Raw genomic sequence first — 11,933 nt, forward strand, 5'->3', positions numbered from 1 at the left:
CCTCTCTTCCCAATGATGGCCAACTAGGCCATCTTCTGCTACATATGCAGCTAGAGACACGAGCTCTGGGGTTACTGGTTAGTTCATATTGTTGTTCCACCTGTAGCTGTCTTCAAACACACCAGAAGAGGGCGTCAGACCTCATTATGGATGATTGTGAGCCACCATGTGGTTGCTGGGAATTGAACTCAGAACCTTTGTAAGAGCAGTCAGTTCTCTTAACCGCCGAGCCATCTCTCCAGCCCCGTGATATAAGATCTTGACTGGTACTGGCAGTTAGGACAACATGAAAGCCTTGTTGAATTTTGTTCCCTTTGCGTTGATAAACACCACGGCGATTCCTGGACATTTCAAACATGGTGCGGAAGGGCCTTTTGTGTCTGTTTTGTTGACCGTGCTTTGCTGATTAAAAAGACCCGGTAAACAGCCAAAGGTAGCACCATCCTGTTGGCTACGTGACCACTGCAAACAAAGCCGAGCACCCAGGCAGCTCCGGAGTTCAAAGCTTATTTAGTCTGGGAACACTTATTAAAGAAAATGTCATTTGTGTTCAGAATAATAACTTGTAAATCTTCCAGAGCTATTTTTCACCTAATGGGATTCGTCCTTACAGAGGAAATACCGGAGAAGAAAATCTGGAAATGTTGGCCTGCTATGTGTATGCAGAGACCAGATGGCCACCAGGTACAGAGCTGGTTTTTATAGTGGGGTACACTAAATGAAAATGACAAGTCTTTTTTTAAGATGACAATAAATTTTCTAGCAGGTCTGTGTGAGATGTTTAAGGCTGGAAGATGAAGGTTTTTGGGTCACGTTGTCCTTTATATAGAAGTGGGTTAAATGCAGCCAGGTGGGCTGTTATTTCCACCGCGAGTAGGATTGTCATCTAAATCTGTGAACATTGAAAGGACGATGGTTAGATTTCCACGCGGCCCACGGTGGAAGCACACCCATGTGCTGGCAGGCGGATGGGAGTCCTTTTGAAGGTGGGATGCTGTTGTCTCAGTTAGGGAGATCAAGGCTCAGAAGAGTCTTTTAACTCTTGGAAATGGGGAAACAGCTTCTCTTCTATGGGGGAATGTTCAACGAAGGGGACCTCTCTCCTGCCCTTATAGATTTGTTGTGCCAGGGAAATGTTAGGGATCCCCCAAAACACACTCAGGAGCCAATCGGATGCAACTCACAGTAGGGTTTTTTTTCTATTCAAGCAACCCTCCACCCCCACCCCACCCCCACCCACCCCATCCTACCCCACCACGCCCCCAATACACTGCCATCACACAAGACAGTTTGGGTGGTGGAGGAGTCCCGAATGTCTATCTGGTCAAAGTTTTACAGTAAGCAGCAAGCATCTAATTGGAAAGCTACTGTGGCCTTTAACATAATTGGCTGGTGCTGGGAGTCATATTTTTTGTTTTGTTTTGTTTTGTTTGTTTGTTGTTTTTTTTTTCTTTTTCAAATTTTTATTAGATATTTTCTTCATTTACATTTCAAATGCTATCCTGAAAGTTTGCTATACCCTCCCCCACACCCTGCTCCCCTACCCACCCACTCCCACTTCTTGGCCCTGCAAACTATATATGCCCTAGTACAGGGGAACACCAGGGCCAAGAAGTGGGAGTGGGAGTCACATCTCAAACTTCATTTCTGCTCCCCTCAGCATTGGTAGTCATTAGGCAAGGGGTGGGCTTGTAACCTGGGGTGTAGGTTTGTTGGGGCAATAACCTGGAGACAGTGGTCTTTTGAGGGTGTAACCTGGAAACTCTGGTCTTATTAGGGATTATCCTAGAGACTGGAGCTAGGCTCAGGTTTTGTTGGGGGGCAACTTAGAGACAATTGCTTGGTACCAGACTGTAAGTTTACCTGAGTTCAAACTTAGGTCAGGTTCTCTAAAATGGAGTCTGAGTTTAAAAGATTTGGCATCTCAGATCCAAGAGCTGGTCCTCTTCAGGGCTGCCACGTCTCAACCGCGACTCCAAAGACCCGGAGGCTTTTAGAGGGTTTGTTTGTTTGTTTGTTTGTTTGTTTGTTTTTGCCTATGGTTTATTTGAAGGGAAAACTTGTCCTGGGTTAATTGAAGGTATTAATAAGATTTATGTGTATTCCTCTACGTGTGAACATCGTATTTCCCTGGAACTGTAACCTGACATTAACTTTGAGAATCTACATGCGTATCCACATGTGCATGCATACACAAGTAAACACACACGTGTATATATGCATACTATATACAGACATGTACACATAATAAACACATTTAAGCCCTCCCAAACAGATGGTGGCTGCTTGGAGGTGCAATAGCAACTCTTTCAATTAGATCCGAGGTATGGTAGTAGCTCTGACTGTCTTCAGGAAACTCACTCTGACAAAGGAACATAGGAAGGCTTTCCCATATGATTTGACCCCTAACTCACAAACAGAAAATATCACCGCGTTGCTGTGGTCAAGAGGTATTTTTAAAAACAAAAAAACTACTAGTAAAAGTGAGTCTAACATAATTTTGTTCTTTTAAAATTGTTGTTGTTCTTTTTGCACCCCCAAGCCAAACTCCGAGGGATGATTAAGATAAGATTCATGTAAACATCACAGAGATAAAAAGGATTGGCCAATCGGGGTCAGTTGGATGGGGTTTGAGCTGGAATTGGATAATGATTCTGGGCTGATACGTACCAGATTTATCTGAAGTAGATTTATAAGTTCTTTCCCTCTGAAGTGGTCAAGTTGAAGAAAAGAGAAGTTGATTACTTTGATTTTGCCCATTTGATGATAAGAAATTTTATATACCTGAAAACAGTGAGGGTTACTTTCAGCACGATGCAGGCCTGTGAGGAAAAACAAAACTAAAGCCACACAAACACACAATTCCACAAGTGGAGGGTATTTGTTTTTCAAATTATTATTATTTTTTTAATTTAGCATACCAAGTCATGGACATCATGATGAGATTTTGATACAGCTTTTGTTCTAACTCATCTTCCTGCCTCACTGCCCTTCTCTGTCTCCTGTCCTCTCCTTTGTTCCCCACAAGGGCTTCCATCTGCCTTTCTGAGCAAGCAATCCATTACCCTCTTTCCCTACAGGTCTCCTTAAGATCACATCTTCCCCTCTCAAGGTCTCCTCTCTTATTTCAAGATCTATGTGCAACCAACACCCCCATCACGAAAAGAATACAGTTTGCACAAGAAGAAGCATAAATGACCAGGAAGTATTTGAAGTGTGCTTGACAGTTTTAACTTTCAGGGACATGTAAATGGGAACATGTTTTGAGCTCCAACCTCATAGCATTCAGAATGGCTGCAGAAAAGGAAGCAAACACAGATGTAGCTGACGATGTAGGGGAGGAAGGGACGAGCTGTATCCACTGCTTGCGGGAGTACAAATGGGTGCAACCACAGTGGAAATCAAGGTGGATGCTCCCCAAAAGCTAAAAATAAAAGTAACATCTGATCCAGCTGTGGCACTCCTGGTTATACACACGAAGAAGAGACACTTGCACATCTGTGTCTATTGTTGCGTTGGTCACAGTCGTTAGAAGCTGAGTGGGGCATTTGATTGTGTTGATTTCAGCTATCATCTCTGAGACAATAACCATTTTGGATATTTTCTAACTGTGGCTTATTGCTTCTTTGCTTTATTGGCATTGATCACTGTGGTTAAAATTTCCCAAGGATCTTCACAGGAGATGGAATGTTTCTGTGATATTAAGGACACACTATAAAGGCTGTGCGGGATTTTATTTGTCATGTGGCATGCGTTAAAATTGCAATAATCTTATAAGCAACACAGACATGGTTTCTTTGGGTAACCTTGCAAAGCATTGTCTTGATTTACCAGTTCTTACATGAGTTTAGTTTATCTTTAAGACTTCAGAATTAGAAAGACTTTCCAGGGATACTTACCAACACCTTCCTCCTACAGGAGAGAAAGTCAAGAGTGCTTGTTACCATTCTTTATGTACAAGGAGGATAATGTGTGTGTAACTATAAATTCCTCCAGTCTACTTGAATGAAATAAAGTTCATCTTTAAAGGAGTAATGGAGGAAAAAGCCTTTGACATTCAGTAACTATTCCTGTTACCTGAAAACTTTTTTTTTTGAGGGGGGTGTTTCAAGACAGGGTTTCTCTGTATAACCCTGGCTGTCCTGGAACTCACTTGTAGACCAGGCTGGCCTCAAATTCAGAAATCTGCCTGCCTCTGCCTCCCAAATGCTGAAAACTTCTATAACCACACCAGGCTCTAGAACACTTCAGTTTTTCAAAGATTGCAGTTTATACTTTTATCTTTTTTCTATAGACCATAGACAGACATCCTTGTAGGACAGTGTTCAGTGTCTCTTGTCAAAGGCTTTGATTTGAAGGACCTTTTACAAACTCCTTCCAATCTTTATAGGCCAGTAAGTGAGGTGCTGTTAGGTGTTTTTGCTACATAAGAGAAGGTGGTTCTGTAAGGCTAACTGATGAAGCAACAGCTGAGAGCCAGGGCTTAAAATCAGTTGTCCCATTTCTCAGCCACATGCTCTCTGTTTCCCAATCATTTTATTTCAAGGTAGATATTCATTATATATGGCTATGCATTTCATAAAGATATTATGATTCAAGCATACCTGTGTACTTGGACCATGTCTGTCTGCCCTTTGTGATCTCCCATTTCAATTTTGAAATCTTCGGGATGGCAAATATGATTTTTTTTCCTATGTGAAGTGTTTTTATTCTGGCATTTACTTTTAACTTATTTAATCATATATGTAATATCAAAATTTTATATAAATATTATAAACTTTTATACATTTTTGTATTTGTATACATTTTTTAAAATGCATTTTAAACACACAGTGATCCCTCGGTATCCATGGGGATTCGTTGAGAATTTTTTCTCTCTGTCCGGATTCCAAAATCTTCACATGATCCTGTCTTGAATATATAATCAGAAATATTTCCACACAACTCATGTATAACTTTCCCAAACACTTTAACTCATCTCTAGATTATTCGTAAACCTAGCACTGTATAAATAGGTATTATGCGATAGTGTTTAGATGATAATGGCTAGGGAAAGAGAACATCTTTGCATATTTCTATGGGGAATATTTTTTCTCTAACATGTTCTTCTGTCTTTTAGTTTACCCTTTTAACAATGTCATATATATCTTCAACATATTCTGGTCACACTCAGCCCTGCCTTCTATCCCCTCTACTATCTCCCCTACTCCAACAAGACCCCTTCAACTATCATGTTTTTCCTGTTTATTTCTCTCTTGAGTTGAACCAGGACTGTAGATGTGGTCTCGGCGATGAAGCTATGCACTGGATCATGAGTAACTCCTCAGTGATCCCCTAAAGACAATGCATGTTTCTCCTCCAGAAACCATCAACTGCCAATAGCAAGGGACCAGACCTGTGAGCTCCTTCCTCATCCATAACTCAATGGTGTGCTGCTGGTCCAGCCATATGCAGGAATGAGTTCACGCTGTATCCAGGAGACAGTATTTATGGCTCTCCTACTGACATTGTCATAGTTGGTTGAACACATGCATGGAGAACTGAAGTATACATGCATACATCCATTCAAATATACATACATATATACATACATACAATATATAAATGGAATATATTGAAGTAATATACTTATTTAAAAGCTATATTTAACAAAGAAAGTTCACATGGATATTTTACCGACTTCATCCAATGTTATCAACTCTAATCATGATATATTTATCAACACTATGCAGGATAATACTTGGTGCAAGGTTGGTAACTAAACTTCACGGGTTTTGAATTTCATCAGTCTCCCCACGACAGCAATGTAATCTGTGTTGTTCAGGATCCAGTGGGGATTCCCCATTATAGTGTTTATGTGTCAATTTCCTCTTACCTGTGATAATTCCCTTAGTCCTTTCCTGCTTTTGATGGCATTGACACTTTGGAAGATCATTCTGTAAAAATGTACGTCAATTTAGTCATACCTGTTACTTTGTCAAGATTAGAATAGGACAATATCGTTTTCAAAATATGATCTTCCAAAATCCACATGCTCAAAAGATAATCCTCAAATCCATATGCTAATAGTGTTTAGGCAGGTACTAAGAGTTAAATGAAGTAATGAGGAGGGGATCTAACATACGCATTAGTGACTCCCAGAAGGACCAGACGATAACCACACAGGATGCAAATTTGGGTGGGTGGGAAGAGCAAACAGATCTGAGAAGAGCTGGAGGAAGGTATGAATGTGACAAAAAATAGGAAATTCTTGAAGTAATAATAAAATACTTTTAAATAAATGAAGATGAAAGGCGGTTTGTGATGCCCTCTGATTTGCTACAGTGTGGCAAAAAGTCCCTCACCAGATACCAGCCTTGTGAATTCTCAATATCTGGAACTGTGAGCTTAGTTAGTTATTATTCAAAACTTACCACCCCTCCTGTGTCCAGAGGCCCCTGAACTGGAAATGACCTAAAAGCTCCTTCCTGGGGTCTAACTTGCATGGTACAGAAGGTACCATGATACAAGCAGCTGTTCTATCTGAGCATGATGTCTGTGAACCACAACAACCAGCAAGGTGTAGTAACCCTAACGGTGCAGTATGGCCCTCAGATCTTGGCAGTAACCAAGAGCTCTTTAACATCCTTAAGACCTGCTAGCAAGAAAGCCTCGTACTGGAAACCTAGCCAACTCTCCAGGGCCAGTAAAGTCATGGAACTTGAGTCAATCTACAACCACAACTTTTTTTACTAAACTAGTATAATCCTTAACTACATTTTAAATATGTGTCCTTATACCCACAGATAAGTGTAACTCTCACCTCTGGCCTTCAGTGTCTAGTATTTTCCATCTGAGGCCCTAAGGTGGGCAGGAGGCAAAGGGGGCAGCCAGGGCTGTCATTGGTGGCTTGGCTGAGCTACACGGGAGAGGTTGAGGGAGCAATCGCAGTTCCCGGTTAGGGAATCAGCTGGCCATTGGCAGAGCTATGTCAGGAGTGAGACCAGCAGCCCTGTTCTCAGTGCTGAGCTGAGAGCATGATAGTGTGGATTTTATCAAAATTAAACACAACAGACTGCCTCTAACCAACAATAATACTCTCCTGTTAGTCCTCTGTAACTAACAGGGCATTTCTCTTTCCCAAATTTATTGTGGGTCAGTAAACTGAAGGTAGTTGTTAGTTTTAGGTAAATCCATGGAGTCTAAAAGAATCTCACCTGAGAAAAATGTGTGAAATTACACCTTTGCTTTAGATATTTTGGAGACTGTCTTGTTTTTCTCTTTGTCTTTTTTTTTTTTTTTTTTTGGTTAACTCAGATTCTGGTCTTAAAGGAAGGGGTTTTAGTAGCAAAGTGTGACTGAATAAAGATATTTTTCTGATGCATTTCAACACACTGGCACTGGAAATTGGCTAAGGACATAAAATGCATCCTGTAGGAGTCTTTCGAACATCCGTTAAGTCTTCTGTTGACTCTAATATAGGTGTAAATCCCTGATTCGCCCTGTCTTCACTTTTCTCTTTATAGTTAGACTTTGCGTAACAACTCTATTCAGAACTGCCAGGCACCACTGTGTCTGTCCATTTTCTCATTTTAGCTTCAGGAAAATATTGTTAACATCTTCCAGATTTACTGGAGAGAACTCTTTACGTAGAGTGAGTGGCAAATTGGGAATTTCAGTTGATTTCCCATTTTCCATCCTTTGTTTAGAAGGCAAATCATGTATTCTTTAAAGTGCTTTAAATTAGTTTATTGAGAACTTCACACATTGTATTTCAACCTCCTTTCCTCAACCCTTCCCATATCCACCCCCCATTCACTTCCATTAATCTTTGGGCCCTAATATTAAAAAAAAAATTCTACCATATCCCACTAATGTTGCCTGTAGACTCTGAAGTGTGTGTCTATGCACTGTCACATGACAGACCTACCAAGGGCCAGACACTCGAATAACATTAACTCTCTCTCTCTCTCTCTCTCTCTCTCTCTCTCTCTCTCTCTCTCTCTCTCTCTCTCGCCAATAGTTATCAGTAGCTCCTTGGCTAGGTGTGGGACTTCATGACTCTTGCTCACTCATGCTGGGATCGAGTCTGCTTGAATTTGCAGTTTTGTGCATGCTGTCGGAACCTCTGTGAGTTCATATGTTTGAATGCTCTATGGTAGCCAGAGAATATTGTTTCCTTGTGGGCATCCACAGCTTCTAGTTCTTACATTCTCCCTACCTCTCTTCCACAATGATCAATGATCTCCGAGCCTTGGGAGGATGAGTGATATATATGAGTGATCTCTCTTTCTCTCTCTCTCTCTCTCTCACACACACACACACACACACACACACACACACACACACACATATATATGACATTTTGGGTTCAATATTTTACAGTCAGTTATTCTCTCAGCCTTGGCAGTTAAGTCCTTTGAGTTAATTTCCATCTACAATATACAAAGGTTTCCTTGATGAGGTTTGTAGAATGCTCTAGTCTATGAGTATAAAGAGAAGCCATAGTCAGTTTAATGCAATGTCCTATGGACGCAATAACAGTAGTAGGCTCTCCTCAGAAGCCTGTCACCTGTCTAGTCACAGCATTTCTGCCCCTATTTTTCCACATGCTCTGAAGGTACAGACTCCTTGTGGAGTATGCCTTAATTCCATTCAGAAGATAGTTGGTTTTTCCTACAGCATTTGTGCCCCTATTGTACCTGTGGGCATATATCTTTCAAACTATAAAATATTTAGTTTATATATGTTAGTGAAATACTGAAAAATAAATCAGACTTTGGATTTTGACAGACCTCACCACTATACGCAAGACGGTGGCATTTTATCTCCCACTACCTAAAAATTATTCTTTGAAAACAATGAATTTTTTTTTTTAGTACAGAAACAGCCCATGTGAAATAACCAAAAACTTTAATGATTGTATATGAAAAATGACTGCAGAAAAATGGAACCCTATTTTGTATGGCTATACTCACATTAATAAATGTCATAATTATGTTTCATACTTGAATAACTCTTAGTTTTTGCATTCCAGATTTTATACAAAGACACAAAGAGAAGGGATAAAACAGAAGAAGAAATGAAGAGAAAGAGCACAAGGTTTGAGGAAAACAGCCAATGGAAATGTTTTTAGCTCAGCTATGTAGCTCACAGGTTCAAAACTTCTCCACATGCTCTGAATAAGTATCTGATGATTTTTTTTTTTCTCCTGTAGTTAGGAAAACAAATGTCACTTTGCTCTGAGGATGTAAGGTTCACGATGTGCCAGACCAGGACAGGAGTGCCACCGAGAGAGCATCTCACCCTTCTCATTTCCACTATACACATATGTGTGTGTGTATGTGTGTGTGTATGTGTGTGTGTATGTGTGTGTGTGTGTAGATATATAGTATATAAGTAACACATTATGATAGTATATGTGTAACAAAATATTATGCATATATATGTGTGTGTATCACAGTGATGGATGAATATCAACCCTTGTCTGTCTGTCTATCTATCTATCTATCTATCTATCTATCTATCTATCTATCTATCTATCTATCTCTGTGTGCGTAATCTTAGCCCTTGACTCCATTCATATAAGACCATTTTAGAAATTTCAACATACGACAATTACTTCAAATATAGTATATTAATAGATAAAGTTTAATAATTTATTAAAGAAGACACTCAGAAGCGATTCTTTATGAGGGAAATAAAATGATTGGAAGCTGATTTCAATGAATTACTAATGACTAATTTACTTAGTAAAAGTGACAAAGGAGTCAGTCTGCTTCAGCAGAACCTGCACGATTCCATCTTCAAGACCTGTCCCATCAAAAATATACTTGAATGTGCATTTGAAGACAATAGCTCTTTCAGTGTGATGCTTCGTAATGAAGTGGTATCCTCATGGGTCAACCACCTTTTCTTAGTGTCACTGTCTGGCTATCGCGGCTCCACCATAGGCACCTTTTGAATGGGCACTTTATAATCAAAGAACAATATCCTGCTCTGTGCCTGCTGATGTGTTTATAAAAAGGTAGAGAGGAGATATGTTCTATGGAGGTGTGGTGAAGTAAGGGGGAACAGGATGTCTCAGCAAGTCCATGCCAAGGCATCCCTTCCACCTGAGGGACCAGTCACATGACGGTATAGTATTGAATAGAGTTTATTCAGGGCATGGGGAGGGGAGTTAAGAGGGTAGGAGAGGAAGAGAAAGGCAGAGAGAGGGAGAGAAAGAGTAGAGAAGAATAAAGGCAGGCCATGGCCATGAGCATGTGGGGAGAGAGGGAAAGGAATGGGGAAGGGAGAGTGAAAGGGTGAGGGGACAGGGAGCAAGAAGGGAAGAGCCCAAGAGAGCCAGAGAACAAGAGAGGGAGGAGGGGCCAAGCAGCCTTTTTTATAGTGGGTCAGGCCTACCTGGCTGTTGCCAGGTAACTGTGAGGAGGAGCATAACTGGCTGTTGCCAGGTAACTGTGGGGAGGAGCATACCTGACTGTTGCCAGGTAACTGTGGGCAGAGCTTAGACAGAAGCTAATACCTGCGACTCCTCCTGCAGCCTTCAGCACTGGAGAATGAACTGCTGCATCCTTCAAGTAAGCAATTGTTCTGGCCCATGTGCTTTCTGAAACTCCTGACTTGACTTTCCTCTGTTGAGGGAACTCTGCTCTGTGCCTCTAACTTCAACTTCCCCTAATTGTAACGTCTACAGTTTGTAAGTGGAAGACATTGGGTAACACCCAACTTTAGCATTGATCTTTGGGGTTGTGTCTCGGAGATTAATCTAGACTGTCTCAGAAAGAAAAGTCCTGATACATTTATCAGGCTTTGAAACCATTGTCTTTCCTCTGACGCGTGTAGACTATGTTGTGGGACTGACGGGCTTGTGTTCCACATACTTCCAGAAATCTCTTTAGTTCTTCTCATAATATATGACCCACTTTGCCCATGAGAGGAACTGGACTCTCCAAACTAGTTTAATTACAATGTAAAAACGCTGTTCTCGATCCTCACATATTACACACAGTTTCAGAAGGGTTAGGGTTGATCTGAATTACCTCTTTACATATTTGCCTTACCACTGGGATGAGAGCTGTCTTTAAGTGTTCAGCATTCATGGAGAACTTCCTCACGATACACCAGTCAACCCAATGTTTACTGAGAACTAACAAATATTTTATTTGTAAGACAAAGCTCTTGGGGGGAAAGCAATAGGACAGTTATTTGGAAGTAAAAAAAAAATGTACTTTGTTCTCTCCGTGCTCAGAAAGCCTTGGGCCTAATTGGGAAGATAGCCTAGGTAGACGATGTTAGGAACCGAACACATTGTACTGATTAAAAATGATACCAGGGTCTGGAGAAAGGAGTCAGCTCATTTGGCTGGGATGGTCGAGAAGGCCATAAAGAAATTTGGAACTAAAAGGAGATATTGAAAAGTGAGGAGCGTTCCCGTGAGAAGAAAAACATTAACAAATGTGTTGGAAGGGTTTGGACCCGGGTGTCTGTTTTTCCTGTTTTCATTTGCATCGGCCTGTCCCTTGTATTGCTGTAGGCTGACTTACCTAGGGAACTGTCGTAGACTTTTCTCACTGAGCAGAGGTTGAAGGAACTTAATAATCAAGTCCCCCTCCACACACACACACACCCCATTTTTTGACAAAGCATCAAGTTCACCTTCATGAATAAGTTGCTGAGGATTAAGTTAAATTAAATTAAATTAAACTGACAACTTTCTTTTCTAACAATGGAGGTAAGCATCTTTACATTTTTGAAACAATAAATTTTCCAGCACAGAAACTTTGAGAAGGTAAGAAAATTTACACACTATCACCATAATCCCTCTCCACTGGAAATACAGATTAGTCAGTTCTAGAAAGGGCATTCAAGTATAATTACACAGGTTTTGTATTTATTTTGTGTTTTGCAAAGAATAAAAATGGGAGCAATCCTAAGATAGGCAAAATAGT

The sequence above is a fragment of the Mus caroli genome, chromosome 10 (assembly GCF_900094665.2).
Source record: "Mus caroli chromosome 10, CAROLI_EIJ_v1.1, whole genome shotgun sequence".
NCBI classification, from domain to species: Eukaryota; Metazoa; Chordata; class Mammalia; order Rodentia; family Muridae; genus Mus; species Mus caroli.